Below are 14,927 nucleotides of genomic sequence, written 5' to 3' on the forward strand. Positions count from 1 at the left end.
TGACAGAAGGACAGGTGAAATGGAGCCAATGGCACAGGACACATGCCCACTATTACCAGGCAAAGGCCACCCATTTGTACCTGTTTCCTTTGCCTTCTTTCTCCACCAGAATTCCTTCTTTGACTGTGGGATTTTCAACCTCTCATTTCTAGACTATACCACTTAAGTGTTTGTGGGGTTTTAAAAATAACAATTACATGATACAGTATAGTTCCTATCACAACGAAAGATCATTGAAGGAATAAAAAGCGATTTTGTCTTATTTCTCTAGAAGAAAAGATGTCACATTATAGATTCTAGCCTTGTGTGATGGTTACCAGAAGGTAGGGCAGCTTGGACATCATACACAGGCATGCACACGCACAAGCACACACACGCGCACACACACACACACACACACACACACACAGTTGAGTCTTGAGCACAAAATAACAGAGCTAATTATTTATGCAAGTGATGACTGTATAAAGAGATCTGATCACAAATGCAAATTTAGAATCAATTAAAAAGAAAAACAAAAACAGAATTTTGCTTCTCTTTGTCCATGAGGCCTTAGCAAGCCATGTGAATAGCCTACAGAGGTTTTGGTTCTCTACATTGGCTAGATTTTTTTTTTTTTTTTTTTTTTTTTGCTGGAGGAAAAAGGTAATTCAGAGCATAGAAGGTAAGCCATTCATTCCCAGGGAACAGAACAAATGCTGCTAATGAGCTAGTCAACACAGAAGGAAGTGTGATTGCCACTACAGACGACCACAGGTAGCTTCCCTAACCAGTTCAGAAAAAAAAGAAATACCACATTCTTCTTTCTTTTTTTTTTTTTTCTTTCTCAGTATTCTTCCATCAAGTTCATGGGCTTTCTTTTGATTCCACATCCTAGGTGTACAGGGTAAGATACACAGAGTAAAATACATCATCAGACACAGGTCTGCATGTTGAGGTTCGTCTCTCCAAGCTGCGCACACCCCTGGCATACAAAGCAAACCAGCTGATCCTTGCTTAGGTCTGGAGATCTAATCAATCAACAATGAAACAAGCAATATGTTTTCATCTTAAAATATCGGAATGTCTATTTTCACAGTGGGTTAACACAGTGAGGTCATGTTTTCTTGTGATTTTAGGAAAATATAAATTACTTTAGAGAGCCATTGTCTGGCTAAATCAAAAGGATGAATCTGATTTCACAAAAGCCATGTGCTGGATAGATTCGTGTTTTCTCTGTCGTGGCTCGAGTCACAAATCTACAGACTGTGTTTTATTTGAGATAATTTCCGGTTCTTAGATAGTAATCCAAATTGCTCCTGGAGGGTATGAGAACTGAACTCAGTATTATCACAAGGTGAGTCTGGGAGGGAGCCTAGTTATCTTCCTTTGAAAATTAGCAAAAAGACATGGTCTCACACCGGATGAGTCAGGCAGCAAAGGGCTGCGTGGAATTCTGAATCACCCTTACCCAGATCTCTCTTTTGGGGCATGTCAGCTGAGCTGGCCTTAAAAAGGGTAAGCCATGCTATCTGCCTTAAGGGTGTCTACTAGAAAGATGACTTAGACTTTAGGTGGCCACATGACGGAGTCCTGTGCCCCAAACCTGTGCAGTGTGGCTGTGCTAGAAATGGATTCCATCTAGGCATTATTAAAGCACCCAGGCAAAGCGTGAAAATATGAGGACAAATTAAAATTAAACCCATCACTGGGGTGAACACTTTGTAGTTCATTCTCACAGCAATCCTACTTTAGAAACCAAGTAGCCAGTACAGAATACTTAAGAAATGAACTTGGACTCGACAGAGTTGGATCTGAGCCCAGTTCTTGGGACCTCAACCTCCTATGTCTTTGCTGACTAATCTTGATAAAAGCACTGTCTAAACTATTGCTCCTATTTCACAGTCCCATGCTTGCTCTCAAGCCTAAAGGGAAAAGCTATAATAAAAATTCATGAAAAATACAATATAAAAACAGACCAACTGTTATTACAACAAGAGGTATCATTGAATCACAAAAATTATAAATTAAAAGAGATCTTAGAAAACATGGATTGCTTTATAGGTACCCCTAAAATATTTTCCCCCTCAGTGTAATATTGTGGGATAAGGTCCTTGGACATGAACCAAGTTGGGGCAACGAATCTAGATTCCTCTCCACTAAAAACATCCTGAGACTCACATTGCCATGCTTTGTTTCAGTCACCACACTTAATTTATCCTATGATCCTCACATCAATGAAACATCACCTTAAAGTCCTACCCTTTTGCTTGGATATTTCCTTTGGATGTTTTCTATCAATGGAAATAACAGCATTTAAATAAAGAAAAGAAGGGGTTCAGGAGTAGCTGGGCAAATGGGTCAGCCCCTGGTAAAGCACTTGCTGCATAAGGATGAGAACCTTTGTGAGATGAGGTGAGGAAGGTATGAGGTCCTCAGATGCCAGTAAAAAGCTGGGTGTTGTGGCCCATACCTGTAACCCCATTGCTGCTTACACAGACCGGTAGGTCCCAGTCACTGGCTGGCCAGCCAATCTAGTTGAATCAAAAAGCTTCAGGCTCAGCGTGAGAGAGGAGAGAGAGAGAGACCCTGTCTCAAAAAATAAGACATCCCAATGTCAGTCTCTGCTCCACTACGTACCAGCATACACATGTGCTCACACACATGCACACAAACACACAAGGAGGAACAAAGGGGCGTTGAAGATACATATAGTACAAAATACAGTGCAGTTATCTGATGGAACTGCTGTGCTTGGCAGGTAGCCGCAGGTTAGACCATGCTCTAGGAACGAAGTCTCCTAATCTAATTCCACCTCCTTTTAACCAGACAGCAAGCTGTTATTTATTTATTTTATTTATGTATTAGTGATGCATTTATTTATTTATTTTTGGTTTTTTGAGACAGGGTTTCTCTGTGTAGCCTTAGTTGTTCTGGACTCGCTTTGTAGGCCAGGCTGGCCTGAACTTACAGAGACCTGCCTGCCTCTGCCTCCCCTCGTGCTAGGATCACAAGGATGTGCCACAGTGTCCAATTTGAAGATGCTATTTATTGAAAAGAGTTGGACAATTTTTAGGGATCCATTTTTTTAGTCTCTCTTTAGAAAACCTGTAGTTTAATTTTGTATAGTCACATATATGTTTTACTACATATAATCAATTATTTGTAAATATGAGATCATTTATAGCTATAATCAATGTATCTATGTAATTATGTAACCAACTACCTATCATGTGTCTGTCTGTCTGTCATCTGTTTATCTATCGCCCTTACAGCCAAGAGTAAGACCACTCTAACAGCCAGGAGTAAACCAGCCATCAGTGGCCTGGGGAGCATTTCATCCCTTGGCATTTAACCCACATTAACTCTATTGACTTCCCAAGAGGCAGGAGGATACCAACTTTCCCGTAGGTTAGGAAAAGCGGTCTTGCCTGAGGAAGGCCTGGAGAGCTAAAACTCTTTGCCCTCTCCCTCTGAGCCTGACTTCTGCTACTTGGTTGCCCGCTCGCCCAGTCCTTGGGGATGACCTTTCCTTCACAAGCCAGACCTAATCCCTTCATAAGTGCGCACATCCGGGAAAGGCCAAATGTCTCCAGCACTGCGAGCCCAGAATTCAGAACTTCGTGCTTGCTTTTGCCTCACCATCTTCCAACATTTTGCTGACTGAGTATAAACTGTAATTCCTCCTATGCAGGTACTCATTGGGTTTACGCAGGCTGACAATGGAGGGGCCTGGTGATTGCCACAGAATTCCTACTTGCTTCCTGAAATGGGAAAAGAAACTTGTTTGAAAAGCTGCAAACAATAATAACAAAGGTCAAATTTTAATTCAGTAAACTTTGATTAAATAACTACCATACATAATCACTATACTAACGTGAAATTGCTGAAGACTATAAAACTATGTGAGGGAGTCAGCCTTTCGGGGTAGGTGTGTTTCCTTGATTTGAACACACTCTCTGAATTTGTATGCATCTATGTGCTCATGTAATTCTTTCATTTGTTTCCCAGAAAATGTTGTAATAGGAAAAGTTCGTAAGCACACCCTCAGGCTTCTGAGAATTTTCATTGGATAACTGATGGTGTTATCTCCTCAGAAAAAAAGTAAGATATTCAAATTGCAATAGAAAATACAATGCAATTATCAGAGGCAGCTACCGCTCTGGGCTGCCCACTCTCTTCTATACTGTGTGCTGCTTGTGGTTCCCTGTTTCCTGGCAGGGGAAGTAAGTGGGGGCCCCCATCATGGCAGTGGTGTCCTTCCTCCTCTGGCCGTATTCGCAGGCACAGTGCTGACTCACTGAACAAAATTATCCGCAGACTCTTTGGGATCAGAGGCCAGCTCAGCTGCTCTGTCCAAACAGTGTGGAAGACAGGAAGCTGGAGTCTGGGAGAAAGACAGGAGCTGCTCAGAAATCCCCAAACTCTACTCTCTTTGTCCTAGGTTAGAGAATTTTTTTTTTTAAATCTCCTATAGCACCTGAACTCTGTTGACTAGCTCCTCCTACTTAGGGTTGACTGAAATGTTATTCCTTAATGGAGCCATTCCAATCATCACCTGTTCAAAGATTTGAAAATTGGGCCGTCCATTTTAAATGTTCAAAATTACATAACTAAAATGCCTTGAACAAATAATAGGTTTGAGGAACTCTTAGGCAGACACCCCTTCCCTTAAGAAGCTGATAGAAGATGGGACCTTATAAAATTCTGTGCCCTTTCCACAAGATTTATTCACAACCTAGGCCTTTGGTACATCATAGACAGAAAATATTAAGCTGCTCATTAATTTTAAGCACCAAAATTGGTATTCATGTTTAGCAGTTTGGCATGGTGGCGTGTTTAAAATTTCAGCATCAGGAGGTCATGAGGATCATGAATTTTGGGATAGCTTGTGACACATAACCAAGACCCTGTCTGAAAAACCAAAGGTGTAAAAGAAAGAAAGAGAAGAAATTGTATTCATTATTAACAGAAAGGTACTGAACCCCAACTTTCCTTTAAAAATGAATCTCTGTCTAGCGCTTCTGTATTAAAGGATAGATGTTTCTAATAAACAAACAAATAAATAATTTGTGGTAATGCTACTTCATTGTAGCGGATTACAGGCCACACCAGGGTTTTTTAACCCTGGGAGGAGAGTCTTATTCCTCATACTAAATGGCAGTCGGAAGGAGTAAGTATTTAACCAAATTGCTAGTCATAGAACTAGCAGATTGCTAAGATTAGAGTGTTGCTCTGTTCACAGAATCTGAGAGGCCACAGACACTTCCTGGGAAGGACACTCCTTCATTTCACCAGGCTGTTCCTTGCTCTTGTCACAGGAGGGCCCAGCTTATCTGTGCACTCATAGTCTCCACCAGGTCTAGCCTTAGTTTCAATCACAAGCTCCGCGTAAGTCAAAATATTTTTTGCTTCTACCTTCCTGCATCACATTTGACCACACTGATGTAAAAAACATTTGTAGAAAGATAACTATATCTATGCCCTAGAAGACGCATAATTTTTTAGAAATGTTTAAGTTCATTTTTCAGTGTGTTATTTATGTGTGCTCCCTCGCCACCATGTGTGAGCAGCCTCCAGAAGCTAACTTGCAGGAGTCAGTTCTCTCCTTCCAAGCATGGGTCCCAGGGATTGAACTGGGGCAGTCAGTCTTGGAGGCAGAGACCTTCACAGGCTGGCTCACGACACTGAGCCCAAGATTTCTGTGACACATGAACAGGCACATCATGTCTCGTCTCCGACCTCCCGATGCGGAAAAGAATTCCTAAACAGAAGTTATTTATAGTACTAGGAGAAAGCGACAATTGTGAGACTAAACATGTTATCCCTCACAATACAAGCGATGTTCTGGGGCAAGCAGGATTCTGCAGAATGCTCCTGCAGCTCGAGCAGCAAAGAATTACTGGACGTTTCCAGAACAACCCTAATGAGTACGTGAAAACCTCGGGATTGAAAAGGATTTCAGTCTTTACAGAAGAGATGTGTTAAGAGCAAAATTAAAGAGGCCTGGGAATGAATGAGAGAAAACAAAACAAAACAACAACAACAAAAATAACCACTCCCCCCCAAAAAAAAAACATTAGATCAACTCTTTGCTGTTTTAGCTCAGCCATCCCCCCCGCCCCCCGCAGAATTCTAACAATTCATTATGGAGAATGCAATACCATTTTTGTCTTTGTACCATATTGGCTTCAGGAGTCATGATCTGATAATAAAATATATAGACTCATTTTGTAATAAACAAACAAACAAATAAATAAAAGTATGCCGTTTCCAGCAACAAAACTGCCTGCCTAGCACTCTTTTAACCGTTTGTTTCAGAGAAGCAGTCCTTAGCTAATGTACACGCTGCAGAGATTTAATTCTGCTGCATATGTGGATCGGATTGTTTTCTTTTCAGCTGATGATGTCATTAGGCCATCACAGCAGCACTGAAATTCCCACCCAAGTCACACACAGCGGCAAACAAAACACGAGCCGAAAACATCATTCGATGTGCTTTCCTGCAAATAAGTGCTAGAATGTACTGTGAGAATTTTGTCTGTGCTTTTAGAAACATGAAAAATCATTGGACCGATTTTAATTTTCCCATTGAGCTTATTATAGGCAAATTAAAAAAAATTAAAGAATTAAGACTAACCTCTCTGAGTGCCAATGAGTTAACCTGTCCCTCCTTTAACTTCAGTGGTCCATATCTAGATTTTTCTAAATTGCTGTAATGTTGAGCAAATCTTGTGACTGCTACTTGAAAGGCTGAGTGTGCGGATGGCCTCCGAGCCACCTAATGTACTCGTGAAAACAGAGTTTATTTAAACTGGGAGAAAGAAACCCTTTTAGAAATTGATATTCCACATTGTATTTAAATTTTTTTGAAACATTTCATCTCATGCATGTTGATTCCGTTTACGTAATGTTAAATGACGGTTGGATTTATTTAGTTTGTGTTTATGAGCATTTGCCTGTATGCCTGTATGTGCACCACATGTGTTTCTGTGGATGGTTGTGAGCCACCGTGTGGTTACTGGGAACAGATCTCAGATCCTTTGCAAGAACGGCAAGTGCTCTTCACCACTGAGCCATCTCTCTAGCCTCTCCCTTCTGCTGATTCTTAATGCCTTCTAAATCAAAATGCCAGAATGAGTGAGCTTATTTTTCTCTTCATTGGAAGGCTGTACTTCAGAATGTTCTGAAGTGAGGGTTGTTGTCTAGGCAATATGAAGGGACTCTCCTAAGTGTCAGAAGGCCACCTTCCCGGCTGGTTATTATTACCGCATCTATTTTCTGTATTTAGTGTACAATAAACAAGCAACCAGTGACCTGGAAATAAAAGAATGCAGATTATTAAGAACTCCAGCATTAAAATGGATGACAGGGGCAATGAGCAAATCAATCTAGACTCCTTGAGATAGATGAGCTTTGTGAACTGGTCTCTAGGAAGCAGCTATAAAGAGATGATTTGATATTTCCACAGGTTATGTATTTCTCCCTCACAGCACAGCCCATGATATTTCAAGTAAACCTCTACAAAATTTACCAAATTTTTGAAATTTTAAAATGATGTCATTGTTTTTCTTAAAACTCTTCACTCCTCTCTTTAAAGTAGAACTAAAATTTGCATGGTTTTACCTTTAAATGAATGTCACCTAAGGAGTTATTGGCTTTAACATTGGCACAAGTGTAATAATTTCAATATCATCCTCAGTTATTTTTAATTTCAGAACTGCACACATCATCTTGAAGTCATATGAAAAACTGAGAATGTGCTAGAAGGTTTGCTTATAAAAGAGACAATTTATGTCTCATATCACCTGGAAAAAAAGCTAATGATTATCTGTCATTAAGTAAAAGGAGTAATAGTGATATTTTTAAATGTGTGGATAGGAATTTATGACTTGGGAGAAATTGTGAATTTATGCCTTGAATGAAACACTTGTAGATTAACTGATCAGTATTTCAATAAGTTGCACTGTCCATTTGATCCTCATTTTGATTATACGAGCACAACCACCTTGAAAGTTTGTCACATTGTCATATGCATCAAGTTTTTGGTTATAAATGCTGCCAGGAGAGATTTTCATATGGAAAATACAGAGATGGAATTTAAAGTATCAATCTATTGTGACCACAGGCACTGGTTAATATTCTCCCTGCCTGGCAGTACTGGGATCTATCCTGGCAGCTAGGAAGAAGAGGAGGAGGAGGTGGGGTGGGATGGGGGAGAAGCTTAGCATGGCGCTAAGGACTTAGTCTGAATGCAGAAAGCCAATACCATGTTGTTAAGTTGACACCTATGGTTTCCATTAACTCTTCAATTGTAATTATTTCAGTTCAGTTTTTTTGCCTTGCTTCCAGACTTATTATTTTTTTTCAGTCACACAGATATGTCTCAGCAATGACATACTGGAGATGCTAAGAAGGTGTTTGATGTACTAAGAAAACATCTCCAGACAGAAGAGAATTGGGAGACCATAGCATAACAGTCTTGTCCACATGAAAAGCTGTCGCATGAGCTTGATACTTAAGGAATTTATTCTTTATCAAGTTCAGTAAGTGAATGGTGATTTATCTCACATTGCGGTTCATACTGGATCTTCATGGACAGGAGTTGTCTGTGATGTAAATATAAATAATTAAGACTTCAATATCTATGGCCAACAACAGTCCAATGCGATCTAAATTAATCTACGACCAGACCGAGAACTGAAAACGAATCAATATTTTAAAACTTACCATAAAAAATATCTTAAAAGAAACTTAGAAGCAAAAATACAAATAAGTTCAGTCACACATAGCATTGTGTGTGTTTCCTCTCTCTATTTTTGCATTCCACAATCCTTTAGCATATACCTATAACACTGTTTAAAATGTTTTTCATATTTAATGTGATGTGTTGGAGTGAACAATACAAAAAACGAGAAAACCATAGAAACACGAAGTAAGCATTTCTTAAAATACAAAGGTTATCTTAAGAGAAGAAGTGGATGTTTTACAAATACAACATCACTGACTTGAGGTATGCTGAACACTTCCTGGCTGACCCAACGCATTGCTGTGGAAGCCAGGTCCTGTAATCAGAAGAGCTACAGCTTCCTAAATGCACAATCCAATTCAAATGATGCCGGTACTTACCCCTGAAGAAATGGCTTTCTGTATCAACCACACTTTTAGGTGCCCCATTCTTGCCTAATCTTGTCACAGACCAGATTCAAAAAACTGATTGATGAACAAATAGTTAAATTTGTACAGTCCAGCCCAGTGGACTTTAAACTGTCTCCTCATCCTAAAGGAATTATCCATCTTATCCATGCCCCGCTGTTGGCTACTCTGTGTCTTCAGAAGCTGACTCATTCCAAGCTCTGCTCATGTAGCTTATCATTATCTTGTCCAAAGACAAAAATGCACTTTGAATTCAGATGCAAATGCCCTCGGACATGAAAAGCTCAAGAAAGGCACCAGTACTGTAGTGCAAAAGGCAGAGCCGTGAGGGAAGTAGTAACAGCCAGCGTGGGTGGTTTCCCCTCTAGAAATACCATGTTGGAAGTCAAATGAACAAAAACAAACAAAATCCAGCAGTATCTCCATGCAAAGTCCTGTTCTTAGTGGTTTATCTTATTTTAAACTTGGTCACATCCACATTGACTTCTTAAGTTCCGTTAGTACAAAATGGTATGACTTAGCTCCCCATTCCAGATAAACTGCTCACATTATTATGTTTAATAATTCTGAAACTACTTAAGTGTTTTGTCTAATGAGTTTCATTTTGCGGAAAAAAAAAAAAGAGCGGCCTGATGATTGCATGCTGTTAAGATGAAAATGAGCCAGATATCTTTCTTAGTAAACATTCCCACTTTGTACCTTAAGATGGGTGTTCTGTGGAGGTGCCAGCAATGCAGACAGATGGCTCTTGTATCTTACATGCTATTTTGAGAAGATATTTTGCCCCTGAGGATGACATTCTTAAGGTGAGCAACGCTACCTCTGAGACATTTTAAAATATGCAGTCTTTGGAAAGATAAATGTTGGGTGTTTACCTGAAAGTTAAGAAAGAAAACAACCCAAACATTCTATTGAGTCCATCCAAAGCTCCCTGCGTCTCTTAGTTGTCTCAGTTCTGAAGCAAAGTTTCAGGTTCATGATAGAAAAAAAATCAAACAATCCCCATGACAAAAATTCACTTTACCACCACATATGAAGATAACGGTAGTTCTTTGAATATCAGAATGTTTCATAAGGTCTAACCCATCTGCCACAGCAGAACAATGATTCAGGAATTTGAAATTACGTCTGCATTCATTACCCAACATTCTCACAGCTTATATTAAAAATAGTAGACACACAGGAAGTCTCCAGTTAGCATCTCCTTCAAGTTTTAAGGAACTCAAATTACTGAGTCTTCTTTCTAAGAACCAATGAAGATGTTGAAGATGTTGGTTACCTAACCAACTCTTCAGAGAGCATTCTCTCACCCAAACCCATTGATTCCCACTGATGAGATATAAGGATCTGATTTAGAGGACCACCTCCACATCCTGCTTTACCTTTCCACTCCCCTCTGCTCTGCAGTCTGCACAAGCTCACTGGCCTCTGTCTTTTTATCATGCTTCTTCCATTGCAGAGTGAGGTGCCCACTCCTTCACTGAACAGCATGCAAAACCAGACTGCACCCAGGTCCCCAGTGCTGCATGTTCTAACAGGGTGATTGCTACAGCTCTCAAGGTAACCAAACTCTACTGGGATCTGTGACAAGCAATCACTGGGAGACTGGCAATTTGAAAATTTAATCACACACACACACACACACACACACACACGCACACTTACTTGCCTGAGTCTGAATTGAATCAGCAGCAGGAAAAAGAAATCACTATGTAGTGAAATTAAGTCACCGAGAAACCTAAAGGTATTCCTCAGAGCTGTGTAAGTTTCTGTAAATATGCCTCACTTAAGTACTGTTAAATAAGCATTCTCTGAGAGGACTAGTTACTGTATCATTCTGATGACATAAATCATACCCAGAGAGGAAAACTTAAGACACGTATAACATGATGGTCTAAGGCAATACCTTTAAAATTGGAACCAAATCATGACTGCACAGACAAGCACAGACCCCAAGAGATGATCTTTCCCCAATCTTTTGTAATGAAAACAAAGTGCATCCGTCTCCTTAAAAAGGCATCTACATTTATTCTCTAGAAATATAAAAATAGCCTGTCAGTCAAAGCGATTAAAAAAGCAAAAGAAGATGAGGACAAAGGAAACTGAGAATCAAGTGCAAGCAGATACATACCTTTAAGAGCTACAAAACCCCGAAGACAGGGTCCCGCACAGACAGCCCCACGTTAAGGTCACTCTGCCATTTGAAGGAAGCACAACCAGACTCTGTGCCTTCCAAATGACTGTCTTTTGTGAAAATGACATTGGCTAAAATGCTATTCAGACATCCAAACCCTATGGCAATATAATACCGAAGAAGACAGGAGAGGGTCTGCTTATGCTGAAGTGTGTATGAAAGGCTTTCTGACTTCTACAGAATTAAAAAAAGAATGAACGCCTTCCTTCCATGTCTACTTGGCTGCTTACTTAAAGCAGTAAGGGCAGATTTGATCTCCAGGGCAGATCAAATGAGGAAGGGGTTGGCACACTTTAGATTAATTCTGCATTGGGGCAAATTTTTGAGAAAACATACAGATTCATTTCAATTTTAGAGACTGTCGTTCTTGCTTGCAGAAGCTGCGTACCTTGAGAAATCAGACAGTAAAATAATTTTCGCCATCTGTAACACATCCTTAGGTAGATCATTTCTAGGAGCCTTGCCTTGTGCTTCCCATCACAACACCCCTGTAACTTTTTCTCTTTGTTTCTCCTTTTGAACTCACACTCTAGTCTTATTCTGTAACATATCCGTGACATAAATACCAAGCCATATAATTTCTCCTCCCAATAAACTTTTTAAAACACTTGCCTGAATCAAATCCGATCCTACTACCACATTCATCACTGAGATATCGAACCTTAAATCAGAGGCTGCCATGAAAATCACTTCAAGATTTTAAAAATAAAACAGAAAGTATTGTTATTTTCCCCCCTTCCAACCTCTTGGGACCCAGGACCCTTGTGGTGATAACCGAAAGTGACAACTTTCCATTTTCTCTACAGTCTTTTTCAACTTAATTAAGAGAATTGCCAAACTTGGCACCACAAACCCCACAGAAAATTACTGGGAACTTCTGTTGCAGAAAAAGCAAAGCCCCTTTCAATTCCATCCCCAGATTTAAAATTCTGCCTGATTTGGGGAAAAGTCCACCCATGCCTTCGGCGGGAGAGACATAGAGACATAGACACAAGATAAACAACACAGAGGCGACAAACAGGTCAAAGGGAAAGCACAGAGAGATGGTAGGAAGAAAAGGGGAGGGGGCGGCAAAAGCAGAAACCCCAGCAGCGAGACACAAAAGGCTTGCGATGTTCACGTCGGAAGACTTGGCTCTTTACCTGAAGGAAAGGTGGAGTTACCCAGCGTCCTGGTGCCTTTGACTGACTGGATTTCGTTTGGGGCTTTTGTGAAAATTTGTTTCTCAGTGAATGCTTTGGTAGGGTCAGTTTGGTTTGTGGCTTGCCTTTGTTGTTTGGCCGATTTATTTAACTGCTAGCGAAAGGAGCACTCGGCTTGGAGGCAGGGGTCCTGGCGCTGCCCAGCACTGGCGCTGCTGGTGCGGACCGCGTGGCTGTGGCTGTCGGACTGTCGCCTCTCCGGACGCTTGGAGGTCTTCGCTGCTGGAGAGTCTGTATGTCACCGCAGGCTGCTGAGCTCCTTGTGTCTGTTTGCCTGTCTGTCAGTCAGTCTGTCTGTCTGCTCCAGGAAAGTGTGTGTGTGTGTGTGTGTGTGTGTGTGTGCGTGCTCGCGCGTGCGTGCGTGTGTTTGTGTGTGTTCCCAGCTTTGCTCCGCTCCTCTCTCGGGAGTAGCGACCAGTTCTGCTCTGTCTGCCCCTCCGCGTCCTGCGGTCCCACCAGCACTGCGGGGACCAGGTTTCTTGCTGTACTCGGATCCCGCAGCTTCTCTGCTACTTTGCGCTCCGCTCCGGCCACTTCCCCGGGTCGGGTGGGAGGAGGTGACTGCAGGGAGCTAGCAAATGTGCGGGGCTGGCTGTCCCTGTCCCTCCCTCTCTCACTGAGTTCTCTCTCTCTCTCTCTCTCTCTCTCTCTCTCTCTCTCTCCTCTCTCCTCTCTCCTCTCTCCTCTCTTCTCTCCTCTTCTCTCCTCTCTCTCTCCACCTCTCTACCTCGCCCGCTGGAGCTCTCTCGGGCTGAGTGAAAGCGTCCACCTGCCGGTCACTCTCGCAGTCCCACGGGAGTCAGCAGCCTTGATGAGCCCCCCCCCCCGTCCCCCCCAGCCATGCCCTCCCACGCAGCTGGCGCGGCTTCCAGGCGTCGCCCAGCTCCTCCCCGCCAGCCAAGGACTTGTCCGGTTGGGCACCGAAAGCACTGCACATGGCCCCTCCATGGCTCCGGCCCTAGACCCGTGTTCCCGACCCCTCCGAGAAGGGGAGGTGGCTCTGCGGGGACGCCTAGCGATGCCCGGTCGCTCTGCCACCACTCGAAAGCCGAGGTCTGAGCGCAGCCGGCTCCGGGCGCTGCCATCCCCACTGCTCTTGCCACCCCTGGGCTGGAGACAAAGCGCGTGAGCCACGCGCGCGGCAGCGCGAGCATCATTAATCAGAGAGGAAACTGGCGCGCTGCCCCGGCCCCGCCACCCTGTCTCTCCCTCCCAGCCATCAGGCGCGCCCCGGCGCCCAGCCCTTGCCTACCTCGCTGGGGTACCACCTCCAGTCCTGAGGGATGCTTGGCCAGAGCTTCCAGTGCTCCGGTGCCCTGCTCACTCTCCCGGACCAAGTGCAGAGAACAGCCCAGGGCGGCAACACCTCACCCCACCCACGAAATGATTCTCAGCCTTGAGCTCTCAAATGCTCGGGCTCGGGCTCTGGAGCTAAGAGTGACTTCAAGTCCAGCTGCTCAGCCAGGCTGGTCCTCTGGATGCAAGACCGCCCAGATCACTGCTGCCCGCCTGCTGGGCGCTGGTGCACTGACTGAGAGAAACCTAGCAGAGCCCAGAGGGGTAGGGCTGGAGCGGGGAGCAGAGATGACACCTGAAGAAATAAAAGCGCTGATTTACCCATTTGTTTTGGAGACACGTACTATTTTTATTATCTGCAATTCATTTATTTTTCATTGTCTAAGGGCACACTACCAAAAGGAGGAAAAAGTACAGTGAAGAGAGCGAATAAATTTCTAGAATTCCACCCATCCCTGAGCGACTATGTATCCTACTTTCCAGACAGCATAGGTCACCAGCCAAGTTAGCCCGTTCTGGTTTCCTACCCCCAGCTGAGAGCAAGGCATTTGATTCCGGGCTCTTTGGCTGGTCTGTTATTAATGGGCAGCAGAATTATAGTTGTGCACTTCTGTGTGGAATTGCCAAAGCTCATTTTGACAATATCCAACACCCAGGCTTCTGAAATGCAGACAGTGAGTTAACGGTGGCTCTGCTGCAATACGCAATACATTGAAAAAAAAAAATTAACCCTTACCAGTAGTGATTAGTAACCCCAGCAACAGACAGCAAATATATAACTATCACAAACTGTGCCACGGAAATCTCTTCACTTTTTTGACTTCTATTTAATGACACCCACCTTTAACGGTAGACTTTAAAAAACAGCACACACACACACACACACACACACACACACACACACACACACACACCAAAAAAAAAAAAACAAAAACAAAAAAACAAAACAAAACAAAAAAAACAAAACACAGGTTTTAAGACTCATGGTTTCTGTGATATTCTAGAAGTCTGATTTGCACAGAGCTGTATGGTCATAATCCCAGGTACTCCAGGTATATAGATTATAAACACACACACACAGACACACACACACAGTTCAG

General features: G+C 42.6%; 1 protein-coding gene across 2 annotated transcripts in view; it reads right to left on the bottom strand.

Moving 5' to 3' along the window:
* The window catches only part of Arpp21 (cAMP regulated phosphoprotein 21), a 159,001-nt gene extending 144,858 nt beyond the window's left edge, over positions 1 to 14,143 (bottom strand). Inside the window, exon 1 of one of the 2 annotated variants that reach the window (XM_055601647.1) lies at positions 13,784 to 14,143. The gene's annotated coding sequence lies outside the window, so the exon portion shown is untranslated. Of the gene's footprint in view, positions 1 to 12,471; positions 13,201 to 13,783 lie in introns of those variants that run through there. The other variant, XM_055601646.1, reaches the window with a different exon arrangement.
* Between the last annotated feature and the right edge of the window lie 784 nt (positions 14,144 to 14,927).

The sequence above is a fragment of the Psammomys obesus genome, unplaced genomic scaffold, assembly GCF_907164565.1.
Source record: "Psammomys obesus unplaced genomic scaffold, mPsaObe1.curated_primary_1811, whole genome shotgun sequence".
Lineage (NCBI taxonomy): Eukaryota > Metazoa > Chordata > Mammalia > Rodentia > Muridae > Psammomys > Psammomys obesus.